At 44.0% G+C, this 23,734-nt stretch overlaps 1 protein-coding gene across 1 annotated transcript in view; it reads right to left on the reverse strand.

Moving 5' to 3' along the window:
• Positions 1-23,734, reverse strand: part of MYLK3 (myosin light chain kinase 3) — a 557,372-nt gene that overhangs the window by 525,609 nt on the left and 8,029 nt on the right. The window lies entirely within an intron of this gene.

Genomic DNA, 23,734 nt, shown 5'->3' on the forward strand with positions numbered 1-23,734 from the left:
GACACTGTTGGGTTTTCATATATCTTTCTTTTTGAAAAGTGTTTACGAGTGCTTTTCTCAGTCTTGTGTACAATAGACATGTTTGTGCCTAAGTTATATAACTTAAGCGTAATCTTAAATTAACCCAATCGTTGTGCTACTTGTAGCATGTGTAATTTCCTGTTTTATGTAAGCTCAAGCAGATCGCTTAGGATTCTCTTCCACACAATTTGGTTCAAGTAGAAAGGTCTTGAAACGGCGAAATCGGAAGTGCACTTCAGGAGCAAGGCCCTTGCTAGCAGCATTCACTATGACTTGCAGAAACTGAATGTGCTTACCGAGGGACCGGTATCTCTCAAACATTTTGAATACAAGTGTAACTGAGAACGGACAATTGTTATGAAAAGTTGTGAGGTTCTTTAGACTTTCAAACACATGGTGAACATCGGAATCATGCAATAAAAAGCAGCACGAAAGTTGTGATTCATAGAACATTAATGCAAGAATTACCTGTGCTGTACAAAGAAAACAAAGCAACTTGACACACCCCTAAATAAATGTGTGATGTTTCATGTTCCCATCAACAAAAGGATTCATACGCTAATAATCACTCATAGTAATGTCATCAATGTCAACATTGAAGTCATCAATGAATACATTGATGAGGTCATATGAGATGCAGTGTGTGTGGGGTCATGAGCAATTCAAGGCTGGAGTAGATTTGTGTTTGGATTGTTCACCATAATTGATACATTATAGTTGTTTTTAGGTTGTGGATCATTATCATAACCGCCTTAACCACAACAACCAGCCAATTGAAGTTTGCTGGGGAATTCCTTTGTTTATTAGCAAACAGTATTCATTTTACCATATATTTTTTAATTCCCCTTGAACAAAGTTTTTTTAATTTTATAATCAAATACTTTAGGCCCTTGCCAAAGGAAAGCACTATGTACATTCCATCTAGCTGTCCCTGTCTTCCTGTGGTGCAGGACATGGAATTTAGCCATCCTCTGCACCCAACCCCTATTCCCATGGCAGACTTAGGGGGAAGTGCCCGTATATTGGCAAAGCACAAACCACGGCCCAGGGCCACAAAGAGTTAGTGTAGCAGAGGAGACATACATGCTCAGAAAGTGCTGGAGACACCATTGGTTAGTGATAAAATGGAGCTCCCAGATCAGTACAGGATCCTGATTCATTTGATCACTTACAGGCAAGTTAATTACTCTGATTCTACCTCCTAGGTCCAGTTCTTACATCATGAGGCATATCAGCATTGCTAGAAATAGCCTCCCACTCCACCTTAATCCTGATTGACTGTTCCTCAAAGCATCCAACCATAAAATGCAAAGCCCAGACACAAAAAATTAAAGACTAAACTAAGTAGCCCTACACAACACCATTCGCATGAGCCAAAGCAAGCTGAGGATCACAAGAAGCCCAAAAAGCCAACGCCACAACCAGTGCACACATAGGAGGAAGCCGTCAGTAAAGTGGATGCATCCAAGAACTAACCCCCATGAGACAACAGGAGAGCAAAGAAGGTAAAACTAGCTATTGGCCCAGGAGCCCTTCACACAACTACACCAGAACAGAGAGAGCAGCATAACACCCCACAAGAAAAGGTGCACTAACGGTGGAAACACACCTAGACTCCGTGGCCCAATGCATAAGATTATAAACAACAATGCTCTCTCAGGATTTTTTTTTTTTTTTAAACTTGTCAGTTTTTTTTTATTGTATCATTGACTTGAGGCAGGTTCTTGTTGTCCCCATGTTCAATTTGTTGATAGTATATAGATGCATTAACGCTGTAAGAAACTGGATTATTAATTGGGGTGAGGGACTACCCACCTCAAGGAATAATCGCAGCCCTTATCAGGTGAACGGTCAAATTAACTGCATTTACCTGAGCTCAAACCCTGGTAGCTGAGGCACAAAGCAGACAGGCTTAACTTAGGTTGATGTGTAAAGTATTTATGTAGTAGCAAAAAAGTAAAAGTCAAAATGCAAAAATTAAATTACAAAAACAGAGTAAAATAAATTAAACAAAATTACGCCCTAATTACAAAAATCGAACGGGGGAACTGAAGGTATGATTTTTAAAGTTTTAAGTAGTAATAGTGCCAAGAAGAACAAAGTCGCAATGATCGTATTTGGCCACGGTAGAACAAGATCTAGGCGCCATCTGAGGTTCACCCTAGTCACAGATTTTACCTTCTAACTTAGTCTTTTATGTCTCAATCCACCCTAAGAGTACACTTCTTAAGCCTCGAGGCCATAAGTGGAGACACTTAGCAAATCACAGGGTGTTAGGCAAAGGCCAACAGCAGTGTCCAGAACAGGTTCAGTTGCCACTGGGTTTCTGCAAGAAAGGCCTCTTGTAGCCTGATGTATCCAAGTAGCTTGAACAGGAGGTCAGCCTTCTGAACCTTGGAGTACAAGAGAGAGCAGGCCCAGTCCTTCAGGGCTCCCTGTCATGTCATAGACAGCAAGTTATATCCTCTGTTCTTCCTAAGGTCCACAAAGTGTTCTGACGTTGGTAACCCTGGGCGAAGGACTTCGCTACGCCCATGGAGTGGGCGTAGTGTTGCCTACTTCGCCCTTTGCAAAATATGCGTAGCAGGCAACACTACGCCCACCCCGTGGGCGTAGCGAAGTTGCCTGCCACCCGCATCCCTCCCGCCCTCCCCTCCATACCTAATTTTTGAAAATATTGAAATAAAAGTAAATAAAAAGGCACTTACCTTGTGCGCTGCGTCCCGGGGCTCCCTCTGCTCGTTCGCGCCGCCGTCGTCGCCGTCTTGGATACCATGCGCATTTCTCGTGAGAAAGTGCCTTTTTATTTACTTTTATTTCAATATTTTCAAAAGTTAGGTATGGAGGGGAGGGGGCAGGCGGCGCGTAGTGGGACTACGTGAAGTGCGTAGGTGGGCGTAGTTTCTCGCCCACTTTGCGTAGCTTCGCGTAGCCCCACTACGCATACTACGCCCAGGGTTAGACGGAGCCTGGAGATGGCACATTTACACCAAGCTTTAGATAGTGGGTGGGAAAAGACTCCTGTTCATGTCATAATCAATGGGGTAAAAGTCTCCGGGGTCAACCCCACCCGCGTTGGGCATTTTCAAGATGGTGGAAGTCTTCAAACTAAACCTGGCCACTAGGGGTGTGTGTGATCATTACCAGACAGTGGCTATGCAAGAATTGTTTTGGCATTCTGATCTCTTTCTTTCAAGTGTTCCCCAAATATTTTATGTAAAACGCAGAAGCAGAAGGCTGGTAGGAAATCGGTAGGGGAAATCAACAACTAGAGAGTGGCTACACAAGAAATGTCTTGAGATCACATCCTCTACCTTTCAAGTGTGCTTTAAGTATTATATGTAAACCCAGCAGACCTGTCAAGCAGGATTTGACATTGCAGTGTCAAAAAAAGGTTCACACATCCCCCATCCTGCATTTTCTGTGATGTTCAGAGGATGCATCTCTGCCCTTTCAGGTCAGCCTTTTATTTTCTACCGAGCTGCATTTCACACCCTGTTCACATTTATTAAAATGCTAATTACTGGCTGGGAGAAGTTGGAGAGCAAATTTCTTAAAAGAACTTCAGGCAGTAAAAAGGTAACTTTCTAAAGGTTACTTTTCTTTAATATTCATTCAAAATCAGATTTCGAAATTAAACAGAATTTTTAACTATTAAAATATATAGTCCCTTTCCAGGATATAATATTAGGACAGCTAGGTCTGCTACAGTGAATAAATAGCTTGTGGGTGCTAGTCACTGTAAGGACATGTTAACATTACATTTCTACATGTCCTACTTTTTAAAAACCACACACACTGCCTTGAAGGCTACACGGCATACATAGCAGTGATTATAGATATTTAAATGGAAAGTTTTGCCCTATCAAAAGGGGTTGTTGCAGTTTTTACAATCCTACAGCCAGGCAACACTGGTCGACAAGAAGCCATGTTTGCACTGTCACTGTAGTTGATGGCAGAATAGACCCTGCAGTTTACCAGTGGCATTTAACTTCCAACCACTAGGTACATTTTGTACTATATACTTGGCAAGTTAAAATATACCAATTAGGAGTATGCCAATTTGACTATGTTAAAAGATGGACCACGTGAACTTTGCTACTGTTTAGCAGGGGTAAAGTGCACAGAGTTCTAAATCCCGCAAAAGGCATGCAGAAAAGGAAGAAGAGAGAGAGAGAGAGAGAGAGAGAGAAAGAGAGAAAGAGAGAGAAAGAGAGAGAGAGAGAGAGAGAAAGAGAGAAAGAGAGAGAAAGAGAGAGAAAGAGAGAGAAAGAGAGAGAAAGAGAGAAAGAGAGAGAAAGAGAGAGAGAGAGAGAGAGAGAGAGAGAGAGAGAGAGAGAATGTGTGAGAGTGTGTGTGTTCCCCTCACTCTCAGAGTACAGTCTTGCATATTCCTTAATTCAGAGATCAAAACATCAACATACACACTACATCTTGCTCAGCACCTTAGGGAGTGTCAACTCACTAACAACTCGAGCTAACTAAGAATATTTTTTATACACTATGCTATGCAAGAGCGGAGTAACACATATACTGTTTCTTCTGCTAGAAATATATGTGCACATGCTGCAATTTGAACTTCTTATAATTTAGGATTAAAATAACACGATTACAAAGTGATAAAAACTTGCTCATGCATGTAAGCCACAACCAATTTCCTTTATCTTGATGTTTAGTCTGACTTAATTTAAGTTTATTGCCCGAGGTTTGATGTTTTTCCACCTTCCTTCCTTTTGATGGTTTTAAAAAAACAGTCTCAAGATTTTTTTTTCCAAACCCTTTAAAAGCATTTTAGTTTATATTGTATTTATGTTTAAATGCCCTCAGGGGGTTATTGGGCTGCCCCTCTTTATACACACCAAAACATAACAGTAGGCCATGACATTGGAACCCCACAGGAATCGCCCCCAAAAGACCAGCACACAGCACCTTTACAAATCCTTTAAAAGCATTTTAGTTTATATTGTATTTATGTTTAAATGCCCTGAAGGGGTTATTGGGCTGCCCCTCTTTATACACACCAAAGCCTAACAGTAGGCCATGACCATGGAACCCCACAGGAATCACCCCCAAAAGACCAGCAAACCGCATCTGCAGGGGTAACCACCCCGCATCAAAACCATGCAAGGACAGTGGACGGGAAGGGTAGGACCACCACAGAAGACATCAAAATGCCAATTGCAGCACATCACAGAAGTGGTGGGGGGGTCCACAACTATAACAATACCACAGAACCTCTGGGGAAGCCACAGGGAGAATTTCAAACCCCCAGCAAAAGATTCCAACAGAAAGAAGAGGGGCATGGAAGGCCAAGAAGACACCAACAAGAAACACATGTCAAGTCAGACCACATCACCCAACCATCGAAATGCAAACATCAATGTGTGGGGGGGCAAGGACTAACTAGGGAAAAACATCTGAGATCCCTAATCACAGCACCAAGCAAGGGCTCAAGGCAAAATAAGTGGAAAGCGCCAAACACACAAGAGACACAAGCACTCAGCCCCAGGAAAACAGAGCACAAGGATGGAAACAAAACACAAACTATAGGGTAAGGCCTACCTCTGAGGTCATAAAATTTAGTATTAATACGTTGTGGTATTATTCACCATATAACATATTGTTATTTAAAAGGAAGCTGAAATGTAGAGGATTGGACTTCCACACAAGGGGGAGTAGGAGGTAATCCACATCGATCGACTGAGGGCCTCAGCATGGTCAAGGCGAGAAATCTTAACTCCAGCCCCAAGCCAAGAAAGGACTCTAGGAAGGACATGAAAAAACCAGAACCAGCACAGACAGTACTCAATGCACCACAGGTTCACCCACTGACAGTTCACCCCAGGCAAGGGCACAGAAAGGCAGCCAAAAAGCAGAAACATAATGTAAAGTAGAAATAAACAGATGGTAAACAAGCATTTGCAATGCAATAGGTCTCGCATTTCACGAGTTTGAGCTATTGACATTGCAAATAACAATGCCTTTTATTTTTGTTTTTGTTTTAAAAACAAATAAAAGGCATTGTAATTTACAATGCCATTCGCTTAAACTTGCGTAAATGCGAGACCGATTGCATTGCAAATGCTTGTTGTGCATTAGAGGAGCCTTTCTCCATGTTGTCCATTACTGTTCAGAGGAAAAGCATTATCAGAAAGTAGTTTTTTCTTTCAACCTTACTAAATAAAAATAAATAGCAAGAAAAGAGTGTACCATGCTTGCCTCGATGTCTTTAATAAAACGAGCATTTGCAATGCAATAGGTCTCGCATTATTAAAGTTTGAGCTATTGGCATTGCTAAAATAATGCAACACCAATAGCTAAAACTTCAGTAAAGCGAGACCTATTGCATTGCCAATGCTTTTGAGACTGTTGCTTTGTCTTGCGGAGAGGGTGAGGGAGAGAGTGGAAGCATGAGAGGGGGGGGGGAGAGAGAGAGAGGAAGCATGAAAGGGAGGGGGGGAGAGAAAGGAAGAGGGATAGAGGGCAAGAGAGAGGGAGAGGAAGAGGGGAGGGAGAGGAAGAGGGGAGGGAGAGGAAGAGGGGAGGGAGAGGGAGAGGGAGAGAGAAAGAGGGAGGGGGACAAAGAGAAGTTGGGAGGGGTGAGTGTCTGTTCCACTACACACTGAAGCACCGGGTAAAAGAACAGCTCTAGACTTCCTGCAAGACATCAAAAACACCGCCCCCCCCCCCCCCCCACACACAGGCCACACGACAACTCAACATCCAGCAAAGCACACCCTATGGCACAGCATGATACCCGTCTACTTATGTGTCAGGCACGTGAAAAGCTATTTGTATAAACCTGCAATACAAGAAGCTGCCACCATAACACCCCGCCACAAAGGAAGCCGAGTAAACTGAAACAGTAGGTAAACGACAAAGTAGCCCGAAGGAAACCAGCTGCTTTAATGTTCAGAAATGCAAAACAGGGCTCGAGGCAACTGGCAAAAAAACTGGCATCGAATGAGTTCGTGCAAAAGGAGGCTGAGCCGGGCAGGGGTAAGTCGATAGTTTGAGGCACTTTTGGAGGGTGCAATTACCGCTGAGGAATGTGCTGGGTTCTGCATGAATAGAGAGAGGCAGGTAGAGAGGTACCCCCTCCCTCACACACAAACAAGCAATCCTACTTCATATAAAGCTAGGAGAGAGCTCCAAGGTTGGCGGACACAACCAGTTTGACCCACTTTAAAGGGCTGGCACAAACAACCTCCAGCAGAGCCTTAAGTTACATATTGAAAACACGGCAAATAGTTATTAATCCCGTCATCATGACTTTATAAAAGATGGTAAGAGCATAAAACATGTTACATGAATATAAAGTTAATTAAAATCATGCCTACCGGTTATGCATTCTCCGATGCTACCCAGCGCTAATCATAGATTAGGACACGTTGTTTCCTGCAGAGGCGGGGGTTCTTTTAGAAACCAGGGAGCTGTACCTCCAATCTCCCCGGCCCTAACCGGACCCCTCACTCCCTACAAAAAACTGGCAAACACTACCCTTCTATAACAAGATCGTTTAGCACCTGGACAGCAGATCTTTGCGCTACACAGAACCTCAAATGGGCCAAACTGAGATCAACACAAACCACCATTAGTTACCTGGTCAGAAAGTCGGAGAGCCTGAAGAAGTGCTGCCGGCCTGTGTGGGGAGGCACAGCTGCTCTGTGGGGAGTCTTCGTTGAGTGTGCCTGCTTGCTGGATTTTCACATGTGGCATCCCACAGGTGAGAGGGGACCAACTGCTCCAGGTGCCAGTCCCAGCAACACCCGCGAGCGGCGATGATACACCAGAGGCTGTCCGGCACTTTGAGAACATGCAGCGCAATGTTTTGGAATAGCCCTGCACTTACCAGAGGGCGGAAGATGTTCCTGTGAGCCCCGCTTCTGCCACCCGTATAGTTCCTGGAGAAAGCAGAGCAGAGGGCTGAAGGTGGATGTTCTGAGTGGCGAGCCTGCTGCCACTGTGGTTCTTCCCGCAGGGGAAAGAGGCCGGGTTTCAGGCGTGGCCCTGCCAGCGTGAGGATAGACTCCTGCAGCCCCATTAATGGAGAGCAACAGCCAGCTACAAAAACAAGCAGACCGGGTGAGTCGAGCGCGAAAGTGAAACTGTATGCTGGCTTGCCAGCGAAAGCGGGACAGGCGATGTGCGCGTGGCTGGACGTGCCGTGCCAGTCCACAGACCCCAATCTGCGTGTAGGGGAAAGAGGCCGGGTTTCAGGCGTGGCCCTGCAAGCGTGAGGAGAGACTCCTGCAGCCCCATTAATGGAGAGCAACAGCCAGCTACAACAAGATGCAGCTTTCTTGCTAAGGACTCCAGGCACAGCCATAATTTGGTAGCCCACCCTGGGATGTAGGAGGATCGGCCTGGGTTGGAGGACCCAGCTGCTGCCTCACTGCTTATTGTTTGAAACCAAAAGGCTGCTTGAGGAGTACTGGGATACAGCCGCCAGAGAGGCTAGATGTGTCTCGGTGCGATACAAGGTACTAGTAGTCCATTGGTGCAATATATCATTGTATATGAGTGTCAGTGAACCACGAGGGCCTGAATGGATGAGTTCTTCTATTTGTGTTCCTGGACAAGTTAGATATTTTATATGTGACTGGGCTATTTGGAATAGCCGTGGTGTGTGCATATATAGTTTGGTATAACTATTCTAAGCCATGTAGCTAGCAAGACAGCTTAATTAGCCCTCCCCAAATTTGACAAGGACTACACAGAAACAACTCCTAAGATTAAAACTTTCAAGCATATCACAACAACTTAACTAGCTGAGAAGTTAGAGGCAGGGTGATAGCGTTTAATAAGCTGTCTGATAATTTGTCCAACAATGACATTGACAAATACCATTTTTCTATTGATAGCTAATGATGCTACAACGTTAAACCTATCTAATGTACAGGTAAAAAACACAAAATAGTGTTTCTTTAATCTGAAGGAAGAAAGGGTCTAGTCTCAAAATCGAGAGAAGTTAATGTAAACAACAAAAGCACTGATGCTCAACATGTGTCCAAGTGCGATGACTCCATGCCCGATTGTCAGGATAACCACCGACAATGAAGGCTGGTGGCATTTACAGTCACCGCAGGTACATTTTTTATTTTCTATATTCTAAATATGTAGCATGGATCCAGCCATCATTCACCAGGACACCCCTGCTGTAGAGTTCTCCCCTCAAACACAAGCTTACTTTCTATTAAATATCTCTGAAAACAACCAACAGTCAATCTTCATTTTAATTCATCTTGCTACTGCCTGAATTAATTGTTTAGCGTAATCCAAAGATGTCTGAATCACCTTACTACTCCTATGGGTTTCCATTCTTTGAAGATTGACAAACTTATCAGTTCAAATAATTTGTACCAGTAACATGGCGAAGTCAATGAACTCTAAGCCCCAGTTGGCATGGTGCGATATAAACCTGTGGGACGTGGTCTGAAGTTACACTTCTCATATCACCTCCATGTTTTCAATATACTAATTGCTATGAAACTTGAAGCTTTTGTGGATGACCATCTTCCAGAATTCGTGCTTTTCAGTGATGTCAATATTGATATGGAAAACATTATAGAATATGAAGGTAGGCTCTGCATCAGGTGGTCGGTTGGCATAATTAGACAACATTACGATACATACTGTGGCAGACATTACTCCTCAATTTTCTTTTTGAGAGGCACATGTTAGCAAATGGAGTAGTTTGCACTAAGTCGCCCTCACATACACTAATTTTCATACTAATGGTACCAATAACCGGAGGGGGTATACTGTCAGGAATCAGGTCAGGTAGCGCCTTCCTGGTCACTAGTGGCCTAAACTACAACTCCCAGGAGGCGGTGAGACAGAGGAATGGCCATAAGTACAACTTGACGCACGCTCACCGGCGTGCGTAATTCTTGTTCCGTGTTCACTCTCTCAGCTGAGAGAGTCAGGTGGCTGCTTGGATGCAGCTCGGGGTTTGCTTCGTTGGACGCGCATAGAGAAGCTCGAACATTCCAGGCTTTTGGGAGGATTCCTGCATTACGTCTGGATTATTCGGGTGAGCTCGAACCAGTCTTCGGTTCCTTAGAGTGACCTACTTGTTCTGCATATATTTGGTTAATGCGGGCATACTGTGGCTAAGGTTCAAGCTGTGACTATGCAATATTTGGACTTGCCTTTGGTGCTTGAGGTGCGGCTGCAGAGCCATTGGATATAGAGCGGAATGCGGTGGTGATTTCCTAACCACGTATTGCCATTCAGTGCTACATGGAGCAGTGCTCTTCGTTTTCTCCTTCTTTTGTTTCCGGTTAAGCTATCTGGTTACAAAACTCAGGAAGTCATAGCTCCATTGCTATGAAGGGAATAGTGAATCTGTTGGAGTTCTGTTTGTTCTATGTGGGTGAAATTAAAGAACAAGTAAAGCTCAGTGATGAAACAAGACCGAGCGTGCCGCGCTTGGAGCGCGCGTGCGCATTACAAAAACGAAAGTGGAGCTTGCGATGACAGAAGGGAGATGTGCACATGCACGTATTCAAGGGCGCGTACACAGACCCCAATCGGCGCGTGCCCCGGCCTGTATCACTTGGCAGGCAAGACGGTAACAATAGGTCTCGCTGGCGACTGCGTCGCCATGTGCGAGACCTAAAAAGGAGAAACGGTCCACACAGTGTCTAAAAGGCAAAGCACGAACTCCCTCCAGGAACAGGATTCACGGGGTGACTGCTTATAGAGGAGATGGGCAAAATAGGAGGAAATTAAGGTGGCCCTTTATAGGTACACTTAGAGAGAGACACCTTTTTTCTTTTAAGCAGATGGGTGCATGTATGCTAGATTTAAGGATAATTCATGATGGGAAAGACCGGAGCAAGAAAATGATAAAGAGAAAATGCAGGATGGAGCGAATTGGAGCCCTCAGAGTAGCAGCACAGAGGGCAGAATTTCGAATGGAGGAGTAGGCAAGAAAGCTACTAGGGGGCATCAGATGTAGAGGAGGAAAAATTGCATATGTGAGTTTGGGGGCTCCTAGAGATATGTTGTGTAGTGGGGTTGACACAATATCGATGCAGGGGGGAGCAGGTTCGTGGCTGAAAGCCAATAACATGCTTAATAGCGGGGTGACAAAGCACCACTCGCTGGACCACACAACCCTACATTCAGCCATGCTGTGAAACAAAGAACAATGTGGGCAAATGTAAAGCAAACGTAGTCACTTCCATCAGGCAGAAAAGGAACAGGGGTACCCTCTTCATTTCTTGTTGCAATGATCCATGGCTTCTGTTCAAGCAAGGCTACTCATTGCTTTGCATAAAATATGGTTATCGTGAAATGCTTCCATCAATACACCTAATTTCGTGATCCACAGTAAGTGAAACACTAATTATATGGAGGAACAAGATGTACAGCTTTCTGTACCTTCAAGCAACAGATCCTATGCTTGTGATGCTAGTTCAATTGCCCCCCCACCCCCAAGTGGTGCAGCACCACTAGACCAAAACTTAAAAATAATGAAATAGAATGCTACTCAGAAGAATTCCAATTTGGTAATAAGGATTGAATAAAGCATTTGCACCCCTCACATTCTACTTGTACCTTATGAAAACGCAGGCGATGACGCACATAGTTAAGGGTCAACCGTGCTGCTGTCATTTCATTCTAAAGGTTATTTCAGCACATTTATTTAAGGGCATTCTTTGGAAGAGTGTTTTTTTACCCTAATTTATGAAGCAATTTGATTATTTACTCACTGCTCAAACTATTGCGAGTTGCAGTTTACATTCCTTTATGTTGCTATTGATCAACAAAGGCTCTTCCAACCAGTGTTACCCAAACAGCAGAGCTGAAACAATAAAAAATAACTGGCAGAGAGATCAACAAGCAATGCCCTGCACGCATCCATCAATTTGGGTTTCTAAAAACAGCCGCACTTTGTAAAGTAACACCTTGCTAATGTGGAACTGTCAGTGATATCAGTGTTGCTATTAACACAGGCCATTTATATCCCGCATTGGCTTGCCTTTCAGAATTTATTAAATGCAAGATTTGTTTCAAGTTCCTTGTTATGAACTTCATTGTAGTCTAAACAGTAGAAGACTCATATGTACATAATGTAATAAAGTTTTGATTGAGGCAACAGGTCATGCCCGCCTGCAGGGCATAATCACGTACAATAGCGGCAGGCTTGTGTATTCAGGCAGTACTTCCTTCTGTAATGAATCTGAACACAGATACCACAGTGTTTGGTGACATGGCGGAGCTGTTTGGCTCTTTCCATGAAGATTAAAAGGACAGAGGGGCAAGGAATGGATCTAGTATTGGGCATCTGCACCGCTCTAGCTCTGTGATGTTCCTTCTCGAAGCATCCTCTTCCTCCTTCCTCTCCTGCCCCTTACCGCGCCAGGGGCATAGAAACTGAATATAGGGTTTCCAGCCCTACAAAAACTCCAGTTTCATGCCTTTCTCTTTAATTCTCAGCTCCAGCACTCCTCCCTCCCCTTTGACCTCTCTCACACTCCTTAACCTCCACGTGGCTGAGCTACCTCCTAACACATGATCAATGAACAAAAACACTTAAAACATCTAAAATCTGATCCCCGATTCCAATCTTGACCCATTCCTCATCAAAATCTGGTTAGGAAACAATACATCTCAGGTCACCATTAGGCACTTTGTGCACCCTGTACCATTGTCTCTGCCCTCAGACAGGGAAACCTCGCCAGTGACTGCTGCTACTTAAGAAAGTTGGAGTAGGGCTAGAAGTCATTCAAAAAGGCACTTTATATACATACCACAAACTTACAATAGTTTTACGTGACTGACTGAATCAGGTTTTCTCTTTTGGTCACCCTCACCTACATTCTCAAGCACGCTTCTGCTATATACAGACCATGGCCGAAGCAACCAGCATTCACAATGCCTTGCTAGATGCGATCTCTGACATCACAGTAAATTAAAACAATCTCTGCACCCTAGCAGACATGAACATCTGGGCCCGTATTACGCGATGTTCCCTAAGGGTGCAACAGGCATGTGGGTCCCTTTGGTGCATCCCCAGGGCACTTTGGTATTAGAGAAGAGGATGTATACACTTTTGCAGTCCCTTCTGTAATACCGACAGCACTGGAGCACATATAGTATCAGTACTATTATGAAAAGGCGTTTTCTCATTTGCAAGGGAACATAGACCCATGCAAATGAGGGAATTACTTTGCCTCTGTGCCCATGCCCTATTACGAATGCAAAGAGGCAAACATGCCCTTAGGAGGTGCACTGCCAACTACCAACAATTCTAACAAACCTCAATCTTAGGAAAGCCGACTGAAAGAGCAGCCTACACTTAGATCTACTTTCCGATCAATTGGGTTTCCAGCCTGACAGTGGTTCTGAATCTACCCTAATTTTCACTAGGGATAGCTTTGATAACTGATATGAAATGGATTTGCTACTACTTCTAGGCATGTCCTCCATCTTTGACACTGTTGTCCACCACTCCCTCCAAATGAATTTAAAAGATCTTGGCCTCTAGGAACCAACCTGACTCTCTCCCTACCTCTCAGATCAAGCACAGTCTTTGATGTTGCCTTACAAATGAGATCCTATCTACACTGTCTGATATACATAAAGTCTCAATCATCTATCCACTCATCAATTGTTGCACACCTGACCTCACTACTGAATTTCATGAACTCTCTCCACCTAAACGTCAACAGCAATGCCTGTGCACACGGATAATCCCAATACTGAAAATCCCTACCGGCCTAGACGCTGGAGGACTTGAACACTGCCTCTGTGTTATAAACAAACAGGTGTATAAAACAAAACTCTTGAAAATCCAAGGTCCTTCCTTCAAGAGTGTAAAAGCTCCCAGCACACAGCCACTGGACTCCAGCCTGTCACTCTTTCCCAAAGTGAATCAAGTCATAAGAAGCTCTTTCGACACCTTGCAAACCTTTTTTCCTATCTTCTCACACCTAGGCTTCCCACAGAAAGTGCAGGACACCATTGCCATGGTCATATCCCACCCAGACGGCACAAATGGTCAAAAGTGGAAAGGCACTTCTTCAACTCACTCTGAATTGTCCTAAAGGCAGTGAAGATGACTTGTGTCCCTCTGTTATTCAAACAAAACTTCAAATATACCTTCAAAATAGAGCCCTTCACTCTAGACAGACACCCCTTATGACAATCCCTCCATACAACAAAGCACCCAACAGAGGGACCTCCTTTTACAGGTAGCCACATTACGGAACTCCCCCTGGCAAAGACAAGCAACATCCAAGGCCATCTGAAATTCAGGAAGGTGCTAAAGTCATGCATCAAACTTTGACTTTGTCCCAGTCCAGCTCAACCTAAAGTAAAAATGTTAGCGCTGCTTACTTCTATTCACTTTACTACATGTATTCCTTTAAAAACCAATATCTAAACTTCTATACATTGGATTTTAGTTGTTTTGCCCTTGTTTTTGTCATAATATAATAATAATAATCGATTTTTCTAAGCCTGTGTGGAGTCTTTTTGTGATGTAGTCATTGTTAGTGAGTGTGTGTGTGTTTGTGGGTGTGTGTGTTGCACAAATGCTTTACACATTGCCTCTTTAGATAAGCCTAACTGCTCTTGCCAAGCTACCACAGGGTAAGCCCAGGATATCTTTTAGTGTGTATCTAGCATACTCAGACTAGAATGTTGGTTCCTGCCTGTCACGATCCCCCCCCAATGTGCCATCTGTGTAATTAGCCTAGCATGCAGGACTCATGTCGCGTTATCCCTGTGGTGCATTTGTTCGCACTATGATAATTAGCTATGTTGCCCCCCACCGATTCCACTAACCTCGATTTAGTGTAGTGGTATTCACCAAACCACAAGTATCCTTAATCCTTCACCCTGTGTAGTGTTACCCCTGTGGCACCTAATGGCGCACTATAATACCATGCCTGAGCTTCCCCTCTTCTCCTGATTCTATTGCGCCTGAGCTTGCAAGGATTCCCTGAACACATGAACCAATGGCTTGCCTTGCTCCCACTGTTGCAGGACTTCTGGAGTATTTTGCCTTGTGCACACTTAGACAAAACAAAACATTTGTTCCCTGTTAAGTGATTCCATCCGTTAGTTTTCCCCTGCTCTTCCTGTACGGTTAAGCCAGTGTACTAGCACGGGGTTGCTTCAGAGTCTTGGGAGTACCTTACAGATTGTCACGTGCCATACGTGATCCCATTGTATCCATTGGACCCTGAGCTTCTTTATAAACCACACCCAAACCGAGCCCCTTGTTTGGCCTACACTCCCAGCGGAAAAAGCTTCCTGTTGTCCCGCTCACCTGAAGAATTGACTATACCTGGGCAGCGCACTTCCCAGCTTCAGTTCAAGCCCTCCTGTGATTCCCTTGGTTCCAGCTCCCTCGTCACACCCCTCATCTCCGCTTCCTTCTTAGATACTCCAGCTCCTCTGACATTTCCTGAGTCAAGACCTTCTTCAAACTTAGGACAAGTTGAAGTACTAGGCTAAGTACTTGAAATCAGGTTAGTGCACACTATCCTTTTATAGTAGTAACAAGGCCAGAGTATCGAGGTCCTCAGACGATAGACTTGTCTTCAAGTTTCCTCTCAGTGACTACCCTCCAGTTCACCTTGATTGTTCTTGCAACCTTGGCCTTTGAACTATGTTTTCTGCAAGGACTAGAGACTTCGTTCTGTGTTTCTCCGATAAATAGTAGTGTCTAGAGAATTCTCCTTTGAGTGTTTGATTCATGTGTTATCCTTGTACCAAAATCAATGTTCATAGTATACCTTGGGAGAGTCATACTCCAATCCACGTTCCTAGATTACCTTTGAAGTGTAATGCTCTAACCTGTGTGCCTAGTTGTACCTTGGGAATGCTATACTTCAATCTATGTTCCTACTTCACCTCTGGAGTGTCAGAAACTTCAACCCATGTTTCGAGTGTAGCCTTGGGAGTGCCGGAAACTCCAATCCATTCTTCATGATTTACTTTGGGAGTGTCAGAGACTGAGCCCAGTATTTGGAGCTCTTCCTCGATGGCCCCAGAGTTTCCTACCTGCAAACCTGAAATCCTACTTCTATTCCATAATATAGAAGAAGCATGTACTAAAGTTAATGCAATACCAATGTAGAAGAAGGCCTGATAGTCTTCGGAAGGTAATGGATTGTTCTTGTTGTTTTCAGGGTATTGAGTCATTACAAAACCGTACATCCCTACTTTCACAGACACAGACTGTCTCTAGAGCGACACATCCTGCTAAGCAACGTGCTTCACCACAGAGCAGATCTATTATAGCAAGTCTCTGTTTTCGTATTTTGTCCCTCTCCCCGTGGGCCCCTTGCCCTCTCCTCCTCGGGACAGTACGTGATTTATGAGTCCCAACCCTGGATCTCAAACTTATCTGAGAGGGATAGGAGGATGAGCGTCATCTCTGCTGTTGTGACCAGGTGAGTGCATGACACTGCCTGGCCCAGGTACATACTTCTGCCATTCAGGAATCCCATTTCGAACAAGCCCTCGCTGCAGGGTCACCCCAAACGTTTGGATTTCCTCTTTCTATATTTTGCAGGATTCATTTTTGTTGGCCTTAGGACTCTGCGCATTTTACCCCTGCTAAAGTGTGTGTGCCCTCACCCTAAAACATAGTTTAACCACTTGAACGCTATGGGGATTTTTCCCCTGTGCTGGAAATCCAGAAACATCCTTATTCATGACGAGCTGGGCTCGTCATCAGTGTAGCAGGAGGCTACTGCATGACGAGCCCAGCTCGTCATGAGCGTGGAAGGGGTTAATTGGTATATATCTGTTTGCCATATTTAATTCACCTGTAAGTCCCTTGTAAAGTGCCATATCATATACCCAGGGGCTGTTAATCAAATGCTACCAGTGGGCCTGCAGCACTTATTATGCCACTTAAGTAGCACCTTAAAACGTGCCCCAGGCCTGCCACTGTCATGTGGACTTGGCATTTAAAACCACTTGCCAAAGTCTTAAACTCCCCTTTTATTACATACAAGTTAACCCTTAAGGTAGGCCCTAGGAAGCCAATAGGGCAGGCTACTGTGTTATTGAAAGGTTGTACATGTGTTTTTAAGTTTTTCATGTCTTTGTAGTGAAAAACTCCCAAATTTGTGTTTCACTACTGTGAGGTCTATCCCTCCTATAGGACAATATTGGAGATTCCTTATTACATTTAATAAGCTGTAATTACCAATTTAGAGGAGATGTATCCATCACATTTGGTACCTATGAAAATGTAATGCAAAACCCTCTTTAATGGCAAATTTATCAATACAATTTTCAAAAATCCACTTTTAGAAAGTTGGCATTTTCCTGCCCTCAGCCCTTTGTGCCTGTAGCCTGCCTTAGGTCACACGACTGGGTGTAGATGACAGACTTTCTAAATTCCCTCCATAAAGCAACACAATAGCGGGCTTAGCAGAGCCTTATTGGGAACTCAACTGTCAGGGGGCAACCAGCTATTTATTGTTCAGCTATTTGATGTTATCTGCAGTTTGCGGTGTGGCCACAGGGAACGTTCCAGAGACCAGGGAATTTGAGGTCATATCGACTGACTCCACGTCCCTTACTCGATCTTGTGAGTTTTCTTCCGACAATGAGTCACTTAGGTGACTTCTGATTTCAGCTGCTGCTTGCAGCGCACTGCGCTGGTCCTGTGTCATTTGTTCTAGGTTGGGTCCATGGCACAGCAGTGGTGATTGCTGCATGTGTCCTCTACCCTTGCGCGGTCCCGATTCATGTGATCTCCCAGATTTATCGCTGTCTCGGTTGGCGTCCCCAGGGTTCATAGAGTCTAACCAGTCTCATGCGGCGATAGGAGTGTCGAAGAAGTGTGTCTTGTCTTTTGCCACTACTCGCAGGTGCGCAGGGAATAACAGTGAATATTTATTTTACGGAGTCGCGGTTTCATTTCCTGAAAAGAATGTTGCTGTTTTTGCAAAGTTGCTGTGTAGTCTAGAAAGAGCATTACAAGACTGTTGGCTAACCGTATCTTTTGATCTTTTTCAGCTTCACTGTCTCTTGTAAAATCGTGTCTCTATCCATATAGTTTAGTACACAAAACAGCAGTGGTCTGGGGCCACTTTCTAGAGGAGAGACCGGGGGGCGGGGGGGGGGGGGGGTCAGTCACGCCAGCACCCTGTGTGCTCCTTTTATGGCAAAGTGTTGTGTTAGTACACCATCTGGCATACATCCCTGTATCCAGTTTTCGAAGTAGGTGGTAGAGTCTCTACCTTCGGAATCTTCTGCTCTATGCTAGAGTTCTTTAACATGGGCAGATAGTTCTTTTAGGCGTGTTTCAGGTTCTTGAGTCTTGGGGGATACCTCGGCTATGGTCCGGTCTGCTAGCTTACGGTGATCTGCATGCAGGAGGTTTAGGTCAAGGGCCACTTTATCAATCTTATTTTCTAGTGAGGTACGTGTTTGTTCCATTGTGTTCCCCAACTTTTCTACTGGTGCGAAAACTGCGTCCAGTTTACTCAACATGATCTCTGTGGATGGCTCCCCAGCTGATTTGTATGGTTGGGATCAGGGTGGAAGCGGTTGGCCAGCAGGCCCTCCAGCGCCGGAATGAAGTCGACCCATGTCCGACATGTGACACCAGGGAGTGAATTGACGAGTTTGTGCGCCTCAACTTTGCAAGTGTTACTGCAGCTTTGTGCTATGTTGTCTTATGTTACAGGTCCAGTTGCTGCGTGAGATTTGGTCCATTGTGGATCACAAGGACTGAATCAGCACGTTAAAGCGACAGGGCCTGCAGGATCCTCAATTTTCAGTTCCACGGTCACTCTCGGTGTGTCTCTATAATTTAAGCGTATATGAATGCTTTTAGTGGTTCTTGGTTTCTTGGTACCTTTTACATTGCCACCCTTCAATGCAACTGTCCAAGGGTGTAATTTATGTTGACCACTATGCTTCCCAAGCGAGAATGATACATTGCTGCGACATGACCTCCCTCGATAGTCCGCTGCGGTTCCAGCATGTGCCCTCCCAGCAGGTCTTGCCTGCTCTTACCAACGGCGGTCCATGGTTCGTCTGCCTCGGTCCTTTTTTACAATGTATGCTGTTCAGGTCGAATCCAGTCCTGAGTGGCCAGCAGGGCCTTGCCCTATTGTGTTCAGAGGCTGCCCCCTGCTGCACTGGTGCTGGGCGGTCCTCGCCTGTCCAGGTGTATTTGCTGTACCTTCTGTTTTTAGGTGAGGGCCTCCTGGATGCATACTGGTTCAGGTATGTGCTCGTCACACAAGTCGGCCTGCTATGTTTCGAGTGGGGCCTCGGATCAGCTTGGCCCACCCAGGCCTCACCCCCCCATTTCGATTAGCTCAGCTGTGTGTCTGGGTCTCCGTGCTTAGTGAGGCAACGTTATTTTACTTGCAACGATCTCCCTCCGCCACCCCGCTTGATCGCTTTTGGCCTCAGCGATCATGATTTTCAGCTATCAAGCATTGCGGGAGAGTCTGGGGGGTGCTGACGCTAATTCTGCTCTGTAGCTCCTCTGGACTCGCCGAGTTTGATGCAATCTTTGGGCTCACGTGACCCACCCTGTCTTTCCTGGTGGTCTTTGACCATCCAGGCACACTTGTTGCATCTTCTCTTTTAAACGAGGGGGCCTCTCTGCATGAGCACTGCGTCAGGTTCTGGCTTCCTGTGCAGCACTGCCCTCCACGGCCGAGTGGAGTCCCAGACCTGCCTGATCCACCCGGGCCTCATCTCCTCAATCCAGTAAACAAGTCCGCCCAGGGGTGTATCCTGAAGTTCACCACTTAGCAGGGTATGCAGTTTTGCGCCAGCCGCTCCCCTCCTCTACCCCACTTCGATCGCTTCTCATCCTCTGAGATCGTGATCATCCCTCATAGGGCGCTGTGCGGGGGGTTGGGGGCTGGCTGACGTGTCCACTGCGCGGTTGTTGATCTGGGCCTGCCGGGCCTTGTGTGCGTACTCGACAACCAGATATCCCTTGTTGTCACTTTGTGCTTTTTGGCACTATTTTCATTTTAAAACTTTAAACATCAATATCTCCAGTTGCACTAAATGGATTTTTGTTGTGTTTTGGTTCAAATAATGTATTAAATTGAATATATTTTTCTAAATTGGTTTGGGATTTTCCTTGAGTTCAGTTTTCACTTTATTAATGTTTGTGTGCTGCATAAATACTTTACACATTGCCTCCAATTTAAGCCTGACTGCTTCTTGTGCCAAGATAACCATGGCTAAGCACAGGATAATTTAGTGACTTATTGTGGTTCACACTGCAAGTGGATTGTGGCTGTTGCTTGACCTGGGCTCACACCCCAGTCAACCAACAACTCAATTTCTCACAATGCATGTGGCAGATTGCTACTAAAGTGGTTATTTTGGAACTTCTGTGGAAGCAAATAATCATCAATATTGATAACATTTCTTAAAACATTATAATCATTGTGGCGATCAGGATGCATGAAAGGTATATTTTAATAGTAACTTGCTTAAGAAACGCTGGATATTTCTGTTCTATTCAACCCTTATGTAATCCCATTATACAAACCGCATTGATGTCGGTATTTCTATGTAGTTTTTTTCCAAAAGTGTTTTGTATGTTTTTTTTATAATGTTAGTTCAGTATTTAATTTCTATAGTCCTGATAGACCCACACCAAACCGTGCGTCATTGATCTGCTAGTTTCAAAATACATTTGGCATTAGATTGCCATTTGGATACACCCCGTCATCAAGTCATAACCTGTAACAAGGTGGATACTATACAGCCTCAAACCTGTGCCTGGAAGCTCAGGAAGATCAGGGAGTAGGGGGCACTCACAGCAGCATCATGGTACTGCAAAAAGACCCTTTGCCAATAAACAGTTGTGTGAAGTGGCATTCAATGTTCTGTTTAACAAAATTGACATTTATTTAAAAATTGCTCCCATTGATAAGTATTGCTGCTGGGTACTGTAGGATTACAGAGCAAGGTGGTCACAGTAGATGAACCATCGAAACAACCACATCAACCATAACAAATTATGTAGACAATTTTTTGCGAATTCAAGTGTATTTATATCAGCACTTAAGTCATGCGAATGAATTATACATTTGTAAATAGCTGCTCCAAGAGGGGGAATCGTGCTCAAGGAACTGCTCTTGAGAGGGTTTGAAGGTGTGAAACAGGGATGTTTATACAATATTAACAATGTGCTTTTAAAAATAGTTCTCCAGTCACCAAATTGTCTCAGAAACTTTGAATATACAGTCACAAAATAGACACAATAAAACAATTTCTGCTATCTATGCTGCAAATCAAAAACCAGTACAGGTACAAAGTCACAGTCGATGTTGCGATCCCATAGACAAACAAAGGTACATTGGGTCCTTAAACCTGGGTCTTCATCAGGACAAAGAGAGACACCTATGTATATGTACAAAGTAAAAAGAATAACTGAATTAATGTGGGCGACGGATAAAATGTACTGAAGAGCGATAAACTAAATACAATGTTTACCCTAAATCCACTGCAAAGGTCAGTGGAAAAAAAGACGCATCAATGGGCCCGTAGGATCCTATGGCAAAGAAATTGAAAGAATCAGCCCAGTCCCTGTAATGACCTTCATGGGTGCTGAGAATAAAGAAAGAATATTTAATATTCTGGGCCAGATGGCAATTTTCAATCCAAATGGGCCCGTTGGATTGGCACACTCACTATATAAATGAATCCAACCATGTGTGAGGCATCGTTATTTATGTGGCTGTAAGCATCAGTGGCAGAGTTAATCCAAAACACAGACAAAAGAGAGGACCAACAAATAACAGAAGGTGCACCATGGCTTGAGTGGGAAGTATTGAAAAGGTTTAAAAAGAGCTCAGGCAAGGAATTATTGTGGCTGGCTAGGGAGGAAGAGGTGATACCTTATAGCGAGGACGAATCCAGACGTGTGGCCTCCTATGCCGGCAGTCTTGCGTCTTAAAATAAACTCTGGCCCAGAATTTAAAATATTCTTTCTTTATTCTCAGCACCCATGAAGGCCATTACAGGGACTGGGCTGATTCTTTTAATCGCTCTGCCATAGGAACCTACGGGGCCATTGATGTGTCTTTTTTCCACCGACCTTCGCGTAGATTTAAGGTGAACATTCATTGTATTTAGTTTATTGCCTTTCAGTATATTTTATCCATCACCCACATTAATTCTGTTATTCTTTTCACTTTGTACATATACATAAGTGTCTACCTTTGTCCTGATGAAGACCCCGGTTTAAGGACCCCAAGTACCTTTGTTTGTCCATGGGGGTCAAAACGTCGACTGACTTTGTACCTGTACTGGTTTTTAATTTGCAGCATAGATAACAGCAATTGTTTTACTGTATCTATTTTGTGACTGTATATTCAGTTTCTGAGCCAATTAGGCGACTGGAGAACTCTTTTTATTAGGACATTGTTAATATTGTAAAAATATCCCCGGTGCACACCTTCGGACCCACACAAGAGCACTTCCTTGAGCACGATTCCCCCCCTTGGAGCACCTATTTACAAATGTATAGTTAATTTTCATGACTTAAATGCAGATATAAATATACTTGAATTTGAATAAAATTGTCTACATAGTTCTTTATGGGTGATGTGATTGCTTTGATGGTTCATCCACTGTGACCACCTTGTTCTATACCGCTATTGATCCAGGTCCAGTGGAGTTTTGGGTTTTCCCATTGTAGTGTAGGGTACTGTAGGATTGGCTGAACTATTGGAATACTTTATTAGTTCTCCTTTGAACATGTGTAGAGTGGGATGTATGCTAGAGAGTGCCCCGGATGTGGACTGGACATATGCCCCTTCTTTTTGGGTTTGAGGCACTTTGGCATTACAGAAGAGGCTGCAGATAGTAGCACAGCTCCTTTTGTAATACAATTAATGCCAGTTCAATCAGCTGCTCTCAACGGGGCGTTCCTTTATTTGCATCGAGAGGCGAAGTGGTATCTCGAGTGTAGAACTTGCTTTTTAAGGGGTGATGTTTCATTTGCAATCAGCAGAACTATCCAAAGAACACTGCACAGATTTCTGCCTGCAAGGATCTCTTTGGATGTAGAGGGCTTCTTCACTTATTTAGGTTTGCACTGATATACTTAGTACACAGGTTTAGAATTAAACATTATGTATCAGTGCAAAGCATCCGATTGAAAACAACATTCTGCGGAAGTTAAGGCTGTTTCTGTGAATGAAGCAGCCAACTGTTTTACTCCTCATTCTTTCGCTGATCCCTCCTACCTGTGCCAATGCCAGAGTTGACCCTGAAGTTTGCAGCATCTTTGACTGGCAATCTGATCCACATGAATTGGTAATGTAAAAGCCAAGGAAATAACTCATTATACCTCAAGGTGATTTTTCCAAATACTTATGTTTATGGGATCTTTATTATTTCCAACTGTGTGAAAGAAGCAAACAGATTTTTTTTTACGGAAAACAAAATCTTTTTCGTTAATGCTTTCAGATACTTATGCTTACTATTAGAAAATCATTTTTTGTGCACCAATGTAAATCTGGTATTGATCGGTCATTTGGCGATTTATGGAAAGTTATTATAATTCTACGGTTTCTTAACATCATGTATCTAAGTCAGTGTTTCCCAAACTCTGGGTCGGGCGGGAGCGTATTTTCATTGAGTCGTTTAAGTACAAACAAATGAAGATGTCTTTAAAATCTGTATTTAACTAATCACATTTGCTTGGATTCAAAGGCATAGGTCAAAAGTCAGGCTA

This window comes from Lissotriton helveticus, chromosome 12 (assembly GCF_964261635.1).
Source record: "Lissotriton helveticus chromosome 12, aLisHel1.1, whole genome shotgun sequence".
In the NCBI taxonomy this organism is placed as follows: domain Eukaryota; kingdom Metazoa; phylum Chordata; class Amphibia; order Caudata; family Salamandridae; genus Lissotriton; species Lissotriton helveticus.